Genomic DNA, 17,177 nt, shown 5'->3' with positions numbered 1-17,177 from the left:
CGATGCTCGCTGCCTGCCCCTGCGGAATGCCTGGAAATATGCAGACACGGGCTTCTGGGAAATCAATCCCATGCACATGACTCTGCTGCTCTTTTCCCAATAGCAAAGAAGGATTTCAGCACATGCTAGGGAAAAGACAGGAGAATCCTTTCTCTGTGGCTTGTGTTTCGGCATTGGTGCCATTCATTAAGTTAGCCCTGTAAGGATACCTGTACGGGGTGTTAATGGTTCAATGAACAGTGTGCTTCTTCTGAGAAGGCTTTCCTACCATTGCCTGCTCAGTCGTTTTCAGTGCTTCACCTTCCTATTCTGTAGACTCGTGAATAGTATGAAGCTTGAATTGCTGCTTGTTAAATGCGCTGAGATAGGGAGCAAAAATCTGCTGGCGGGGCTCGACATGACGTTGGGAAGCCACGGCGAGAACAGCCTGTCCATCTGTCCTAAGTGAAAGATGTGCTGGATTTTACTTTGCTTTCTAGCAGCTTGGGCAAGAGTAAATAAATGTTGAGGAGGCTCAGCCTAAAGAAAAGCTCATTAGTTAAAATGGGGCCTTGGAACCCACTCTCTCCACGTGTAAAACCTCAGTGGTTGGTTTTGCCTCCGAGTGGGGTGCGCTGGCAGCAGCACTTCGGCTGGTGCGGCAGGTACCCCTCGTGCCTGTCGTGCTGAAAGCCGCCGCTGTGCTAGCGGGTTTGTTGTGGGCAGGCTGGCCACTGATGCAGGACCGTCAGAAAAAGCCCCGGTAAGGAATTCGTAGTAGAGAGTGAGAAGGGGGAAAGCTTTGTCTTGATTTTCAATCTGTAGGTTAAAAACACGCGGTTCAGGGGAAGGAAAAACTCTCCGTGGGAAGTGGAGACATTGAGGTGGGACGGTGTCGTAGCGCGCAGCCGTTTGGAGGTGTGGGGTCTCTTGTGCAGGCTGGTTGTGTGGAGCTTCTAGGAGGAGAACCGCTAGGTGGGGCAAAGCAAGGTCAAACGAGTCCTTCTAGGGCAAAAGAGCAGTTAAAAAATCATTTTGGTTCTTAACAGGAAGGCAGCGAAGCGACTAAAAAGTGGGTGTGATATGTTGAGATAATCTAATATAAGAAAGTACCCTGGAGGCAGAAGAAGCCATGTTTAAAACCATCAGCAGCCACTGGAAAGCCTTATCAAGAACAGCAGGAAGATGGAATAATCAATCCTAGAAGGAACGCAGCTCATTGCTGCAGCAGGTAGTGCTATAAAATATTTCACAGCTTAGCAATGTGACTTGGATCGGCCAAAACCCAGCAGCTGGGTAAGGCGTGAAAAGGGAAATTTTGGCTTTCTGCTGTCAGGAAGGGTCGCGTGCCACTTCTTGCAGGAGACCTCTGGTTCCAAGTGCTGGGAGGTGAAGATGCGTTCCTCTGCCAGGCAGGGAGCTTTGCAATTTAACTGGGTAGCGCGTCTTCCATGCATCGTGTTAAACTGGCACAAAATGCCGAGCTTCTCTGTTAAGAACTGTCATAGCTACTGCTGTAGCTGTGCAGTGGTCTTTTTCCTGTAGATTGCTTTGAGATGTATGAGGGTGGGCTCTTGTTAATTGGTTTGTTCAGACCTGAGACTGACAACTTCATGACGATTTCCCAGCTCCCTAGTGAAGTCTAGTCGGTGGCCGTTGAAGTCACAGAGGAACTTGTTTTTCTGCTTCTGCCCTTACTGTTAATTTCAAGGATTAAAATGATTGAAAATAGCCATGGTATTTCTGGGGCAAAATCCAGCAGCTGGGGACTCCCTAACTTGGAATCTGAAGCAGAGCAAGTCAGAACAGGCCTGTGCCATTGCAGCTTGGGCTTCTTGGGGCTCCTGAGGGTTTGTGCCTTAATCTGAATCTTTTTTTCGTTCTAAGCTGACCTTCCTTCGAATGCTGTGTAATCTTTGGGGACAGGATTCTTCTCTTGGTACTAAGAGTGCCTGGCTTAGGCCTCTCGATACGTGCTGAAGTGAGGCGTGTTGGTGCTCTGCATTGCTCTGGAGCACTTTTATCTGGTTGTGTTCCTTGGCACGTAAGCACTGCCCTTGTTCGTTTTCACAAGCCTCAGCCCTGTATGCATGTTTATATACATAGGTCCGTACATAAATACAGATATTTTATGTTGGTACCTATCTATCCTCACAACAAAAACACACAGAAGAGAGAGCTGCTCTCTCACTCAGCAGGTTTTTGAAGTCAGCCAAGGCAGGGAGGATCTGGCTGTGCAGCGCAGAGGCGAAAGGAGCCTTTCCAGGCATGCTAGAGGAAGCAGATAAGACAAACCACCAACTTTGGAGCCCGAAAAGGCAGCGAACGCTGGCACATCTGAGCTTCCAGCCAGTGCTCTGATCGTGGCATGACGGAAATGGGACAGAAGTTCAGTATTACCACTGGCTGAGCACAGGATAATGAGGGCACAGACAACCATGGCTGGGCTCATTAGCCATTCTGCTGCCCAATTAGGCTAGGAGCTAATTGCTCATTAACGAGCCCGTACCTGCTGAGGCAGCTGGGCTTCCCTAGAATTCGCGGCTGGAGCCACAGCAGAGACCGGGGAGAACAGAGGCACGATTTGAAACCAAGGAAATGGAAAAACTCGGCTGCCACCGAGGAAGGGTTTTGCTGCCTCTGCCGCCGCTCCCCGGGGACGGCGGTTCGATTCCTGGCACCGCTGCTGCCTGAAAGGCATGTCAATTAGCCCCTGGCTCCCTCTGAAGCCTTCCTCTGCTCCTGGCATCCTACAGCCCTGCGGCTAATGACGTGGAAAAGGACCAGCGGAGGAGAAGATGCTGGGGAGCTTAAGGTGGAGGGTTGTTCTGACCTGTATGTCTCTCCTGAGCATCCTCTGGAAAGAAGCCAAGGTCCTGACGGGGAGGAGGAGGGCGCGTGGTGGTTTGAAACACAACAATCGCAGACAAGGGGGTGGCAACAGGATCCTGGAGAAACCAAAGCGCAGCGCTCCTGCAGGGTATGGGCTGTGGCAGCCCCAGCTCCTGGAAAAGGGGAGGTGGAAGCACCCATGTGCTTCACAGCACACGCCTCAGCTGTCCTGGGACACAGACTTGTTCTATTTAGCAGTGAAAGCACAGAGACCGTGTCGAGAATGAACTCCTGTGTGCGTCCCGAGGTTATCTACAGCACAGATAAGCGTGACAGTCTGTTGCCCACACCCTGCTCGGCAGACACGTGGGGTGAGGAGTTCCTGCCTAAGACTGGAGAAAAAGCTTGTATTGACACTGAGGAGTGTTCTGCACGTGCCCCGATGTCCCGTGTGGAGCTGTGGGTTGGGTTTAGTTACCAGTTTGCTGCTTTCCCTTTATTCCATTTCCCACTGTTCTGTATGGCTGCTTTGATAACTTAGGCTTTTTTTCTTGGCTTTTTTCCCCACAGTAAAACAAAATACGGGAGAATGGTTTGGTGTGGTTCCAGCTGTAGGTGATGGTGGAACCAATGCGAATTTCATTTTTACCTGGCCGTGACTGGCATGCAAATACTGAACAAGGACCCGTATTGCCTGCGTTAGCAGGCCTCTTCTGCGCTCTTCTCTAGTCTGGATCTTACTGGAAAGAGTGCGCTGGGCTCTGGTAGAATACTGGGCTAAGACTCTGCATTAGTTTCAGTGTATATGGGTCAAATCCAAAAGCAAACGCAGGTGGGTTTGTGCTGTGAATGTGTGCGGGACGCTAGCTGGCCAGAGAGCAGAAGGTAAAATTCCCCGGGTGCAGGCGTAGCAGGGCGGAGGCGTTCAGCAGTTCCCAAGCTTGGTGATTCCATTTTAAATCTCCAAGAACGATTCTCTTACTGCTCTTTTTACTAAGACAGAAAGTATTGCTGTCCCCTATCAGTAAATAGCTGAGGAGCTTGAGGTGTGGAGTCAGGAAAGCATCTCGTGCAGCGCTCGACGCAGCTCGGAGACCCAGGTGTCACAAAGACCCATCATATTGTAAAGACCCAGGCCTGCACTGTAAGCCGTAACTGAATAGCTTCCTTTTCTCCGTGGCTGGATTAAAACCAGACGGTTTTATTTAATCAAAATGAGCTGAATAGTGTCTGAGGCTTTTTTTTTATTTACAGAGTATCTCTCCAAAAACCTCCATGCAGAGCCATCCACCGGGCAGCTCCATAGTGACACTGGCAAGGGACGGATGCTCTCGAGAGGCACGAGGAGGGAATGGTGTAAGAGCAAATTTGGGAAGGTGTTTTGGAGCTGCAGGGGAGAGTGCTTGTTTATTTATGGTAGTACGGTGTGCGGCTCTGAAGGTGGATGAATGAGCAGAGGTGAGACAGGGAGTGATTTTTTTCAGGTGGCTAAATTCCACTTTTGGAAGATTTTGCTTAAAAATCATCAGAAGTCAGTGCTGTTCAGTCCCTCAAGTGCCATGTTTCTTTGAGAAATGGGATTTCAGCCTCACAAACACTTCGCTGCCGTTGAATTATTACTTCAGGTCTATTAGGTCAGTGTACTGGAAGCCCGTGGAGTGGTTTTGAGAGCCAGGAGAGCAGTAATTGGGCTGGCTCCTGCAATAGCTGAGGAGCCAACGGCGCTGCTCAGGCGTCTGAAGGGGATGGGTGCCCAGCCCCTCCGTGCAGCCGTACGGCCCTTTGTCCATTCAGCACAATTTGGTATTTTCCATTCACCCCGAGCTGTGCCTGGTGGGGGCTGGAGGCCATCCGAGAGCAGCAGCGGGATTACTGCACAAACATCTTATTTTAGTTCGCAGACTCCGTGTCTCGCAGGGAAGCAGAGGAGCCCTGGATTAGGCTTCACACTCCCGCGTCTTTTGGAGCTGGCCCCATACGCCTTTTCTGTGACGAGGTGGCTGCAGGAGAGGGACCGGGGAGGGAAGGAATGCATTTCTCATTATGAGCTGCAGCCTCTCTGCTCTGGCAGCCTGGGAAGAGAAATTTTCCCTCCCTCCCCAGGCCCTCTGCCCCCTGCAGCTCGCTGATTATTTTTGGCTGAGGTGGAAAGCACAGCCCTAGCATTTTTCCCATAGGGGAGTGACCCGGGCGGGAGGGGAGCGAAGCCTGAGCCGTTCTCTTTGTGCTCTTTCAATTAAAAGCCACGCTTTGCATGTCTATAGCCTCTTTCCTCCCAGCACACCAAGGGTCTTGGAGAGCCTACAGGCTCCTGCCAGCCCCCTGCCTTCCCCTCACCCCTGCTGGGCGGAAGGGGGGAAACTGAGGCACGGAGGAGGTCACGCAGGGAGGCTGCGACCTGCCTGCCGCTTGGCCTGGGCTTTTTTCCTGCGGCTCTTTGCTGCCGAAGGCCCTTACACCCTGCTCTGCCCTGCCCCGAGCTTCCCCCGGCTGTTGGAGCCGCAGCTCCTGGCTGGGTTGGCGTCTCTGGGTCGCGCTCTCTCAAAATCCTTCTTGGAAAGCCGGCGCTGCCAGGCGGAGGGCTGGAGCTTTTGAGGAACGTGGGAGCCGGGCAGGCTGCGGGACATCCTCCGAAGGCGCGTTTGGGACGCCGAGTGGAGGGACAGGCTGTGGGGCCGAGGGCCCTGTGCCTGGTGGCTGCTCCCGCTCGGGGAAAGCAGCGCCTGGTGCGTGGGGTTAACGCGCCGCCGGGTTTCCCAGGTTCCCCCCCCTCCCCTTGCACTCCCCCACGCTCGGCAGCAGCCCGGCTTGTTTTCTCAGCTAATAGAAAGCACATGAGTAGCGCAGCCAGGCACGGTGACAGCTGTTGGGAATGATTCGCTTGGGATGCAAACAGGAACCGAACGCTGGCTGATCCCTCGGCACAGCCCGGCCGCTGCTCCGGGCCTTTCCAGGGGGGCTGCGAGCCCCCCCCCCGACCCCGGCCGTGACTCACTTCCTCCGGCCTTGGCGGCAGCGCTGCGCAGGGAGGGCTGGCGGAGATGCTTTGGGGCATGAAACCTCCTCCCGGGCCTCTTCTTCCCTCTCCCCTGCCCCTTGTGAACCTGGCTCGCTCTGCTCCGAGGGCAGAGCCTGCCCGTGTTTGATCTGCGGGGCCAGGAGGGGAAGCCGCGCAGAGGTCTCCAGCCAGAAATAAGCAACACGTTGTAGGGCGCTCGAGCCGGCAGCGATGCAAACCGCGTTGGAAAAGGGGGGAAGGAGTGCACTGGCTGGGACATCGCTGAGCTCAGCGCCGTGTGTCGTGGGGAGATGGCTGCTGATCGTGCACCCTGCTTTAGGGGGGTGATTTACTGTTTGCTCATGTCCCTTGTTGGCCCCTGTTAATTTTCTGCTGCCACCCAGGGCTGATACCTAGCTGATGAGGGCTGTCTGCGGGATGGCTTGCGTTGGGCTTTACTTTTCCTTACGGTTTGTCTAACAGATTTAGAGCTTGTTTTGAGGTCTGGTGTGCTGTGGTGGAGCAAAGTCGAGAACGGCAAGGCTGGAGCATCTCAGGGCAGCGGGAGTCCTGGCTTTCCGTGGAAGGCAAACTGCCCTTCCCAGCTGGAGACGCCGGATCCCGAGGTCCCGGGGCGTGGTTTGTGCGTGGCACAAGCTGTCTGCACCCTGCGCACGCAGAGCTGCTGGGTCTGATCCGGCCAGCCCTCTGCTGCTCCAGCCCTTGCTGCTCCAGCCCTTGCTGCTCCCGGCGTGCGGGCAGGCGTGGGAATTACTGGAGCAGAAGAGACAGGTGGAGGTGCCACGGCTCTGGCAGCAGCAGACAGAGCGAGCGAGAAAGGAGCTGAGGAGAGAGAGAGCCTGATCCTCTCAGCCTCTCCGAAGGCTTGGCAGTAAAGCAGACGTTTGGAAGGGCCCCTGGCTCCAGGCGCCGTGGCTTTTTCAAGCAGGAGGGCCCCGTTTTAGGACTACGGGCTGTGATTGCACAAACCCGGGGAGCGTGGGGGGAGCGCGGCGACACCTGCTCCGCTCTCGGGCCGCCCCAGCCGCCGTGGCTGCGCTCCAGAGCCGGGTGTCACCCAGGGGAATTTGGGCCGCGGAACGCCAAGCCGGGATGGCGCCGCCGCGGCCCCGGCCTGGGGACAAGCTCTGAAATCGGACCCGGCTCCCCCCGTGCTCCAGCAGGGCGTCCTGGCTGCGCTGCTGGGCCTCCACGTCTCTTCCCCTGCTCTCTGTACCCCCCCCCGCCGTCCTCTCCCTGCTCCTTCCCCCATCCTTGCCCTTTTGCACCGACGCTGCCCTTGGAAGCGGGCCTGGCAGGTGGGATGTTGTCACCGGGGCTGGTGCAATATGGCACGGTTGAAAAGCACTCGGCATCTTCCCTCCTTCCCTAAACCCCCCGCATTCCTCCCGCGGCCTCCGGGCTGCCTGGATACCACCCTCAGCTGTCACGGGATAATAGCCGCCGAGTCCTAATTACAAATCTCCCCGGCTCGATCAGAGGGCGGCTGGGCGGCTCCATCTGGATCGTCTCTCTGGGACTGCACCCGGGGGCGGGGGGGGACCGAAAGGGGAGGGAGCGTCGGGGAAATGCTGCACAAATGTCGTGGTGCTCAGAAGCCTCCAGGCCTCCGGCCCCAGCCAAAAATAATCAGCCAGCCCTGGGGGGCACGGGGCTGCGGGGAGGGCGGCTGGAGCAGAGGCTGTGCAGCAGAGCACAATGAGACGTGTGCGCGCCTCGCCCAGCCCAGCACGCTCCGCACGGGAGAGGGCAGATGGACTTGACCCCAAAGCATCTCCCGGGGTCCATCCATCAATCCCTCTCGTGCCCCCCCCCCCCATCTTGGGCTGCCTGCGGTGAGGGGGAGAAGCTGAAGAGGTTTCATCAGCTGCAGCATTTCCAGCGGAGACGTTGGAGACCTGCAGAATTTCCATGACAAAGCACAGTCGTGCACAAAGGCACCTGCAGCCTCCCCGCAGCCAGCTGACTCCTGAGGCCGCCAGGCCGTGCGCTGCCCGCCCTCCCCGCTGGCTGGGCTATGGCACACTGCTCAGGAAAGCCCCTGGAGGAAGGTGCCTCCCAAGTGCAGCATCCTGAAGCGCTGAGTTTGGTTTAGACCTCCCCGTCCCCAAGAGGAAGGAGCTTTCCTCTTAGAGGATGTGGAAGCACCGCAGGATCAGGCCTCCTGGTGTTTCTGCCGGATATCAGGAGATAACCGTGGGTGGGGAAGGAGGTAATAGAGCACGGATGGAAACGGGGACTGAGAATACAGCAGGGACAGGTACCCTGAGGGCTGAGCCTGGCCACAGGGCACGCTGGAAAAGGGCGGAGGCGCAGCTTCGTGTGCCAGGGGCGAGGTGGACCCTTACTGCCAAAAGCTCGTGTTTAAGGAGCAGGGCCAGCACTGGGAGGAGTGCTCCGGCGTTACCCCACGAGATGCCATTTTCTCGCTGCTCAGACTCCCCTTTCAAACCCAGGCAAGAACATTACATGCTGCTCCCAGGAGGCATCGAAGCGTCTGGAGCTAAAACCCGCCGGCGCTGGCAGGGAACGCTCCGTCCCCCGGCAGTCCCCCCGCGGGGCAGCAGCCCCCCGCTCGCCTTCCCGCTCTGCGCCGCCTCTTCCCCGACTCCCTGCAGGGGCTCCTCTTCCCGGGAGTTATCTGAGGCCAGCAACGTGCCAGCCGCCGCCGCTCCTGCTCCTCTTCCGCCGGGTTTAACCCAAGGTCAGGCAGCATCGTGGCATTCGCAGCCCCGGGAGCTCTTGAGAGATTTAATTTTCAAAGCGCTCCCGACGTCCCCCGGGACGGACCTTGGCGGAGGTCCAAGGCCTGTGACCGCCAAAAAGCACCGCGCTCGGCCAGACCGGCAGTAACAGCTCGCCCGCTCTGTTCCAGCAAAGGAAAGCAGCAGCGTGGTGGGAAAGGGGAGGTGGGGGGGACGGACCCGAGGCCCTTTTGGCCTTCAGCAGGCTCAGCGGTGCCTGCAGCAGCGCGTAACCTCCAGTTGACACGCCGATAAAGCACACGAGGCGGAGCTGCGTGTGTGCAGGGGCTTGTCCCCTGAAGGCAGCTGCTGGAAAGCTGCTGCCCGCCGCAGACAGAGGGGTCTGTGTGTGCCTCTGCAGGAGGAGAGGGTTTCCAGGGATTTATTTTTTTTCTCCTGGAAAACAGGGCAGGGGCTGCCTGGTGCCGAGGGAAGCGGGGGGCTCAGCAGCGCGGCTCTGGCCGCGGAGCTCGTAGAGGAGCACTGGAGACACTTTTATCCCCAGTCAGCCCGCGGGCTTTGCCAGCAACCTCAGTCCTGACCGTAACGGCGGCTGCTGTTCCAGCCGCCGGCTCCGCCAAACACAAACCTTTTGAAATGCTTCCAACCTGGTCTGCTCCCCCGGCTCCTCCAGGCCGACGAGACGGCTCGGCCCCGATGCACGCTTCCTGCTGCTCCCACCCCGGCTTCCCCCCTCCTCTCCTGACGGACCCCCTGGGTTTCTTGCAGGGAATCCGCTTCGGTTTCTGGGTGTCTGTAACCTTCCCTCACTCATTCCTGGGTTCTCGCAGCCCTTCCTCGCTGCTGCTTCTTGGTCCAGGGCAGCATCAGCAGTGCAAAGGCGGCCAAGGGGAGTCAGCCCTACAGGTGTGCCTTTCTGGGGGGGACTGTAGGGTTAGTAAGGACATAAGAGGAAAGTGAGGGATGTTCTAGGGTTTAGGATTACCTTTGTAGATCATCATGACTTCTGTAGAACCAAACCCTGTTGTGAATTCACTCTGGCCTGTCTGGGATGAGCTGGGCAGAGCCGTGTTTGCCTTTCTCATCACCGTCCTGGGCTGGACCGTGCTAGGCCAGCAGGGGACTGAGAACGGCCTTGGTCTACCCGCTTTTACTTCATTCTCTTAGCAGTTGTAGAGGCAAGACAGAAATCAGGGGAGGAGGAGAGGGTTATTTTAACGCTGCCGGTCACAAGCCAGCGAGCTGGGAAGGCAGGGGATGTGGGGTGTGTGCAGGGGGGTTGCGAAGTCTGAAATCCTCTCGTGTTTCTGTAGGCAGGAATGCAAAACCCAAACCAGAGGTGGTTTTGGTTTTGACCTTGTAAAACGAAAACATGACGGCTGAGCTGGTGCCAAACCCCATCGCCAGCAGATGCGCTCTGGTCCTTCGCCCTGCTGCCCATACAGGGAGCAGGAGCCCTGCTCCTTCCTGGGTGGCTCCGACCATCGGGGGGCTCCGACATGCCAGAACCATCAATAAGTCGCCGTGGATCGATAAATAGCACGGGCGTACGGCCTAATTGCTAGGTGAACTGAATAGCCAGTTCCCAGCCGTGTAAGCGGAACGGAGAGGTGTCTGAAAGTCAGCGTGTGTGCCTGCAGGAGGCAGGGTGCTGTAGGGCAGGGCCAGGTAAGTGTCCTGTCCTTCCCCGGGTCCCCGCTGGGCAGCGGGGCAAGGTTTCCGGCCGCGGGGCTGGGGCCGTGCCCGTGGTGCGGGAGGTCAGGGCCCGTCTTGCCCAGCTCTGCCCTCAGCCCTCGGGGTTTGCCTTTCACGGGGATGGAATTTCCCGCTGAACGCGTTAACGGCACGCTTGGGCAAGGCGACCGCTGGGTGTGACGCTAGAAACGCGTCTGTTCGGGATTTTTGGTGTCCGCACATAATGCCCCTTTTGCAGGCACGGGGAGGCCTGGGCTCTGCGCAGGGCTAAGAGCAGCCGTGAATAACTTGGTGGCGCAGCTACCGTGTGCAGCCAGAGCGGCTGCTGGGTTTCCTGAGGGCTGCGGCGAGTGGTAGTTTAAAAAAAAAAATCAGGGGAAGGGGGAATAGTCTTCCAAAATATGGAACACCTCATAAAGCTGGGGAGGTAGGAAGCAAGTCAGGCAGTCCCAGCCGTGGTTTAAGCTCACAGGAGGCATACTGTACAGTACATAAAGCCCAGGGAATCAGCTCAGGATGCCGACTAATGAGCTTTTTAATTAGCTGCAATTGCAGGCAAGGTTTAAAACCCAAATAAATAAGTAAATTAAAGATTTAAAAGGCTGAACGCAATCAATGAGGGGTCAGCGCTTAAAATATTAAAATGCTAAGGCAGTTAACTTTGCAGTAAGTTTGCAGCGCTGAAGCCGAGCTGCCCCTTTAAGGAAGCAGGAGGCGCTCATTTTTCTGGTCTGAAGCCCTCTGGCTGGAACATGCCATCTGCAAGGAGCCATAAATCATCCTGCGCTCGGCAGTCTGGAGTCCAGCAGGGTCTCCGTGTGTCCCGGCCCTCGCTTGGAACCTGCAGGGCGTTCGCTGCGAGCCCGGGGTCCTGGCCAGGCGCTGCTTTTGGCCGCCACCCAGGTGTGTTTCTCCCCAGCCGCGTCCCGCGATGGACGGGGAGCCACGGCCAGGAAACTTGCAGTCAGCTTGGACGCCTTCACCCCGCTGCTCTGCCGCCGCAAAGGGTCTGGGTGCAGCGGGACTCCCCGGCTGTGAGCGCTCAGGAGATCCCAACTGCGTTGTGGTGGGGCGGGCGGGTTGTCGCCCCCCTCCCCAGCTGCCTTCCCTCTTCCATCGGGGCGCGGGACTCCTTCCGAGCTTGTCTTTCTGTTTCACTGCCAGCGTTCTGCCGTGGCAGCCCCTTGCCCCCAGCCTTTATCCTCGTGCAGTGCCCAGGTTCCTCCCGCTGTAGGTCTCAGCTGCAGTTTTACTGCTGGCACCTCCCCGGCCTTCCCCTGCTGGCAGCCAGACCTTCCTCGCTCCCAGCACCGGCAGGGAACTGCGAGGGGAGCGATCTGCAGAGCCCAAACTCGAACTGCCTCAACCCCCCAGATGTCTCCCAGCTCCCCTTCACGGCAGGGATCTGAGAATTTGAGCATCTGCACTTAGTGGCTCCTTCCTTGGTGTAACTGGGGTGCAAATAATGAGGATGTGATCCGTCGTCGGGGATGGTGAGAAACTGAAGGGCACGGCTCATCTGTGGCGTTAGGACCGTGCAGTTGCTTTGCCAGCAGCCTCGCGCTTCGCTCATCAGAAACGCAGGGCATGATTTCTCTAATACCTTTAGCAATTTTGGTGTCTCGTGTCACGGTTCGGAGGGCAGCAAAATTTATTTAAAAGTAAAAAAAAAAGGCACTGAAAAATTCCAGTTTTTTTAAGGGCCACTTTGTTTTTAAGCTTGCGCAGCTCTGAGCGCGTAATTCACTTTGCTGGCTCGCGGGTGGAATTTAAAGCCGCTTTCGGGTGGCGGCAGCCTGTTGTTTTGGGGTGCCGGAGCAGCCCGCGGCGCACTACGGCGCGTGGCGTTCAGGAGTTTGTCACCGGGGATCTCGGTGCGGCTGCACACACCTTGTGGGGGGGCTGTGCAGGGACCCGGGCGCCTGCCTTCTCCACCACCACGGGGCACTGAGGTGCGTTGGAGGGGGCGCAGGGGAATGGGGCATTGCCGGCAGCACGCCGCCGCCTTTTTCACGTCCCGCGTGTGTCAGAAGCAATTCACAATCAACCGGGATGTCCCCTTGTGCCTTTGCGAGGAGGCAGAGCAGGAGGAGAAGCTGCTGTTCATTATGCTGACGCCCCTGGCTGCCCTCAGGATCGGAGAATGCTAAACAGGCTCAGACCCCCCAGGTATGAGGGGCTTTGGAGAGCCAGGCGAGCCCTGGAAGAGGAGGGCTGGCTCCGGCTCCCTCTCTAAGTAGCGCTGGCACAAGGACAATAATCACGTCCTAGCGTATGGGAGCAGCAGGAAAAGCACTTGTCTGGGCGCACGGTGCTTCGCTGGGGCCTGTTGTTGGAGGATCTCCAACAGCCTTGTGCTTATCAATCGGTAAAGCCTCGCCTCGCGCTCCCAGGGAGATAAATGCTGTTGTCCTGGGGGGGGTGGAGGCACAAAGAGGTGAAGGGAGAGGTGGGCATCGGTTTGGGGGTGGCTGGCACCCTCTGCCCGGATGTCAGCTGGCAGAGAGCCCACCTGAAAGGAGTCTGATATTATTTTCAGAGGGCTGGGCAAGGTGGTTGGTGTGCAGTAAGCGCAGAACGGAGCACGTTTTGCCCTGCTTTGTCAGCCGTGGTTTCGTTTGTCAGTGTCCTGCCTTACTGCATCCTCTGCGATTCCACTCTTGAGACTACCCCAGATAGGAAGCTGCTGTTTTGATGAGTGTGTTCCTCTGTGGTTCCTCTCAGTGCCATTATACACGCAAAATCCCTAGGGACACCACCTGAGCTTGCACCCAGGCTTTAGAGGTATCAGGAGGGCCAAAAGGGAACCTCTAGTGAGCCACTCTTGTGGAAGGCCTCGTTGTTTTTTTCAAGAGCAAGACAATAAAGCACAAATTCAGAGCTGTTGGCATTTGGATATGCAGTAGGGGCCAAATGGGTTTGTTCAAATGATGATTTACTGAGACTTGTGTAAAAGAGGGGGACAGAGGAACCAGAGAGGCGGGAGGCAAAGAAGAATCCAGCCCCCAGTGGCCTTGAAAGCGATCCGCAAGCACCTGCTGTCTCCATGCTGATGGATTTGCTGTCACCTCTCCCTGGCATGAGGTGACAGATTTCTCTGTCGGATGAAGCCAGAACCAATAGCCATCCATCACCGTGAGGACGGACGGGAGCAGGAGGGAGGCATAGCGAGGGGGGAAGCAAGCCTTGGCAAAATGTTTCCCTGCCCTCCTTCCTTGTCAGCGCCGGGTCATGGGGAATAGGTCCTGTGCGTGCACACGTCGGTGTGGGAGTGCTGCTGCTTGTCACCCGAAGCACGGGGGGATCCGAGTCCAGGGACACGAGCGCAGGGGCATGGGGGGAGCCGTCTTCGGAAGGGGATGATATCTACTTGGGAGACTTTCCTTGGGGTTTTTATTACCGTGTTATATCATACCGCGTCGTGCTATCCAGTCACGGGGGAACGGCTCCTGGAGCTGCCGGCGTTTTTGGCCTGTCCTTTGCAAACGCTCGCAGCGAGCAGATGGAAGGGCAGGTCACTGCTGTGCTGCAGCTGGGCCAAGGCTCTGCCGGAAGGCTTGCCAGCTCTGCCTCCCTCCATGCACGAGCAGCGGAGCCAGAGCCCGGGAAGTCTCTGGGGCACCCTGCGTGCAGGAGACTTCTGCTCCTTCTGTCTCGGTGTGAGACAAAGCGCCGTGGTTAGAGCTCCCGGCCCTGCCTTTTTACGCCTCCGGAGCTGAACCCAAGACAAAGGCAATGCTCTGCCCACCCAGACCTGTGTTGTTGGGCAGAAAAATAATGCTCTCTCCGCTCCTGCAGGCTCCCCGCTGGCAGGCAGTCGCCTTGGTTGCTCCATCCCCGGGGCGTGACACGTGCTGCGTCAGAGCTCAGGTGGGTTATCCTGCGGGGTGCAGTGCTAGGCAGGACCTCGGGCTCGGTGGTTGCATCCCCAGCTGTGCTTAGTGCCTCCAGAGCCGCTCCAGCCTCTCCCTGGGCTCTCTCTGTGCTGTTTCCAGCCCCGGGCTGTGACAGCGCCTGCTGCCCACCTTCATCTCGTGGTGCGTTGGTGCCTTTGCAGCCACGTTTTGTTTTGCATTAAAATCTTCCTGCCCTGTCCTGTTGATCAGTGCCTTCTGATGGGTGCCCTGCAATGAAATGATTTAGTTAGTTCTCACAGCCAGAATGGAAGAGCAAATGTAAGGAAACGACCCGTAGAAGCTGTGTTCATTTAATGCATCCTTAAAAAATGTGTTTCTGGTGCAGGGAGAAAGGATGGCTGACCACCAGAGAGAGACCAGGTACGTGGAAGTGTTTCTATACACCTAACCATCCCACAAAGCCAAAAGGAGTAGGGCACTTCATTCGTTATAGATGTTCTTCTTAAATCCTTTGAAGCATATTTCTCAGTCCTTTTGCCCTCTAAATAACTTTGGAAATCTGGACCAAAACTCTATACACGCTGCTTATTTCTAAGTTGCTCCTACAAGGAGCTTGGGGGGGAGAAGCCCTACCTGTTTGCTGAAAAGCAAAGAGCCTGAGCGTTCCCCTAAACTGAATTAGCACGCAGAAAGCTTGGGCTGCTGCTGAAGCTTTGCTGCTCCCAGGCCTCAGACTTTGCATCTGGTTTTTCATTTGCAGTAGGCTAATATGCTTTGACACTGCACCCCTCTGGGAAGCTGTCGACGGGCAGTGTCAATATTTCCTTCTGAAAAAAAAAAAAAAGAAAAAAAAAAGAAAAAAACCAACCCCCCATCCTCTAAAGCGTTGCTTTACAATGTGCTTTTCCGAATTAAATTACGGAGCGCGCAGGCTGGAAGTCTCCATCTGAAGAAAACATTCCCAATACCTGTGCATTCCCTGCATCCCTGGAGTCCATTTGTTTTTTGTTGTCCTTTCTTTTCCATTCCCTCCTCTTTAGAAAAAGAAGGGAAATGCGAATATTTGCTGTCATTGTGGCAGCTTCTGGACTAGGTTCTGTCGGTGTCTAAGCCTGGATCTGTGCTGTCAACTGGAAGCGCTCCAGTTTTCAGGAGTCAGGCACCCAAAACTTGGAGATTAGCATGAAAGTCAGGAAAATCAAATACAGGTGTGTGGGGGCAGTATTTCCTCTTTGTTTTCTTACCTTGTTTCATTGTTTTACTTCTTGGTTTTGATGCTCTAGCTTTTACCCTTTCACATTTTTCTAAAAACTCACGAGGGCTAGAGGAATTCTCCTTTAAAGGTATGGGTCATGGGCATAAGCACTCGACTCTGGGACTGAAGGCTTCATAAAACCCACTAAATATCAGAAGACCTGTGGGATTAAATTGCAGGCGTTGACAGCAGCCGAGGTGTGTTCTCCCCGGGGCTCTGGCAGTGCTGCTGGGGAAGGTGAAACTCACACCGCTGTTTTCCTTTCCAGCTGGACAATTCTGTCCGTGGGAGGAAAGCAAGGAGGGATGCAAACCTGTCCTGATTGCCACCGGTGCCTGGCGTACACTGTTAGCATCGTCTGGGGGGCTGCTCCTTGCCAGCCCTGCTCCGATACCTGTCAGGTTCCTTGGCAGGCCTTTTCACTCCGTTCCTATAACCCCGATCTCGTAAGCTAACTGAAAACACACCCTTCCTATTCTCCCTTTTATTTTGGCTGCGTATGGAAGTTGAATTCACCATTTTGTAAAGGGCCAAGGTGAAGTTCCTGAACTTATACAACTCCTAGAGAACTTTAAATAGTGCATTGTCTAGCTGTGAACCGTTTACCTTGAAGAAGTCTCGCTGAACTAGCAGCACTGCGTTATCCGACTGTTGTGCCGTTTTACCCTTAAACAGACTTCCAATAAGCCGACCGAAGTCAACCTTGCGAGGTTTAATGGCTGGTATTTGGGGACTATGCAGGGAGATTGTAAAGACCAGCACCACTTTGCTGACTTTATAGCCTCCAGCAGCAGTTACTGTGAAGCGGTGTCGCTAGTCCATCACCGGAGGCTTTATTCCCTTCTGAGCTTGCAGCTGAATACCATCTGGCCCCGGTGATTTAGTGCCCGTGAGTTCCCCCGCTCGGTCATAACTTCCTCCTCGGAGATTTTGGTGTCTGCTAAGGCCACGTCCTGATTTCCTGTGAGAAGGGCTCTCGGAATAGGAATCTCTCCATTGTCCTCTATGGGGAAGGAAAAGACAAGGCGTACAATTAACTTTCCTACTACTTTCTTTTAAGTGGAATGAGGGCTTATAATCGTGCGTACATCCTTCTTGCTGCTTATTTACGTATCCTTCTGGCTTAAGAGAGTATTGTTAGATGTATTTCACAGAATCATTCAGGAATATTCTTCTAATATTTTCTTAGTATTGACTCCGATTTCCTATTTGAGCTACTTGTGGTGTGGATTGAATTCTGTGGCCCGTATCTTAAGAGGGGCAATTGTCTTTCTCAAGGATGCTGAGGAAATTTTGTACTTGTTTTCTGAACTGTCCTGATTTTATTCTACCTGCCTTGAATCCCATTCACTCAAGCTCTGTCGCAGTGCCCAAAGTGGCTCGCCAATCAATGTGATGGTTTTGGATTTTCTTTCTTCCTTCCTTTTACTTTTCAGTAGTCGACTGAGGATCTAAAAGGACCTTAAATAAATAAAGAAACCCTGTGGCTGCTGCAGCTGTAAGTTGTTCCCTTCTAAACAATCCTGGCGTCTTATCTCCCCCTGTTTTTATTTATGTTGGCTGGGCTAAGTGTGCCCATCCAGTGCCTGCACCAAACAGAATAACAACAACCAGAAACAGAAAATAAAACCACGCAGATTTCTGTCTGTGAAGAGCAACCAAGGACTTTCTTGGTCACGCATGGCCCAGCGCTTCCATGGCAGCTCCTGCGGGAACACCTGAAAGGTCGGGTCTGGATGCGCCGTGCGATGGTCGCTGCTGTGCTGTGGGTGGGAGACCCGCCTCTGAGTGAGCTAATCCTGACCTGGAAGAGAGAGGGAGCCCGCTAGGGAGAG

At 55.5% G+C, this 17,177-nt stretch overlaps 1 long non-coding RNA gene across 1 annotated transcript in view; it reads right to left on the bottom strand.

Moving 5' to 3' along the window:
• Positions 1-17,177, bottom strand: part of LOC310883238 — a 50,531-nt gene that overhangs the window by 15,661 nt on the left and 17,693 nt on the right. Inside the window, exon 2 of the long non-coding RNA XR_014573395.1 lies at positions 1-17,146. This exon is cut by the window's left edge and continues 15,661 nt beyond it. This is a non-coding gene — a long non-coding RNA (uncharacterized lncRNA). The remainder of the gene's footprint in view (positions 17,147-17,177) is intronic.

Source organism: Anser anser (assembly GCF_964211835.1).
Source record: "Anser anser genome assembly, chromosome: 17".
Classification (NCBI taxonomy): Eukaryota; Metazoa; Chordata; class Aves; order Anseriformes; family Anatidae; genus Anser; species Anser anser.
This window is presented reverse-complemented; position numbering and strand designations above follow the sequence as displayed.